Raw genomic sequence first — 1,442 nt, 5'->3', positions numbered from 1 at the left:
CACCTAGAGCCCGTGCTCCGCAACAAGAGAAGCCACCGCAATGAGAAGCCCTCGCACCACAACAGGAGAGTAGCCCCTGCTCGCCACAACTAGAGAAAGCCCATGCGCAGCAGCGAAGACCCAACGCAGCCAAAAATAAATTTATTTAAAAAAAAATCAAATACCTTTTAGGTAGTGTTAATTGATTGCACAAAAACTTATTTAGAGCTTATGTACCAGACACTGTGCTTGATGTGAGGATAAAATACTGAGCAAAAATAGACACAGTCGTGCTGTCAAGGCACTCACTGCCTAGTACAGTACTAGGGCTCATTACTGCCACAGAGTGAAATACACTAACAATAATTTTCAAAAAGTTTAAAAACATTATTCTATGTAAATATAAATTGAACACCTGTCAAAGATTTTATTCAACTAATTAATTGGTAAGGAAACCAGTTAGATGTTAAAACTAATTCCAAGAGCTAGATATTTTAGGCAATGTTAGTATAAGCTTGCTGAGTTAGACACAAATCTGATGAACATCCAACAAGGCCATAAACCATAACCTTTGAGGCTATCTTTTCCACTGGACAGAAATTACTGGCATCTCTATAGTATAGAAATCTACAAACTAACATGTGACTTCACTAAATCCGGTACTTTTAGTCAACAGTAAGCAGAGAGTTGAACTAAGTAGTTTCCCCCAGATTAGTGGTTCTCAAATTTTAGTGTATATCAGAATGATCTGAGGGCTTATTGAAAATATAGATTGCTGAGTCCCACCTACAGAGTTTCTGATTCAGTCATTCTGGATTGGGACTCAAGAATTTTAATTTCTAACAAGTTTCCAGGTGATGCTGGAAATGGACTATCCTTATGTGAACTTGAATTCATAAAATGTTTCCTAGCTAATGATTTCTGTAAGAAAAATATTTTTCTTAATACTCTAGCACACAAAATACCAGAGGAGATTCAGTTTCTTTATCTTCTGGGATTTGAGGGAATATTTGATTCATGTAAGTGACTATCTTTATAAACCAATCTAGTTTTTTAATACCCTCCAGTGTTAGGAAGATATTTCTCTTACACAACGAGAGGTAAAGGTCTTTCTTAATTATAGACATGCAAACACACAGAGGGAGAGCGTCTAGCTTTGTCTATTAGCTACAAATCAGAAGTGAACCAGAAACAAAATCTTAGAGTTATTTTTCTTCCAGTGAGCACGTAGTTCTTAATTGATTTAAGGTTGCAAATAGAAAAATAGATTTTTTTTAAAAGAGCAAAAACAAAAAAGAAAGAAGACTACTAAGTGGATTCTCTGTCATCTTCCACCCAACAGAGAACAGGTCTTCATTATACACCCATCAGAGATCACCAAATAGGCCATAAGAGCAAATCCCCAATCGTTGCTGACACCAATTCAGACTAACTTACTGAAGGTGTACAAGCCAGACATAAAA

The sequence above is a fragment of the Phocoena phocoena genome, chromosome 3 (genome assembly GCF_963924675.1).
Source record: "Phocoena phocoena chromosome 3, mPhoPho1.1, whole genome shotgun sequence".
Classification (NCBI taxonomy): Eukaryota; Metazoa; Chordata; class Mammalia; order Artiodactyla; family Phocoenidae; genus Phocoena; species Phocoena phocoena.
The sequence above is the reverse complement of the archived record's forward strand: the minus strand, read 5'-3'. Positions refer to the sequence as shown.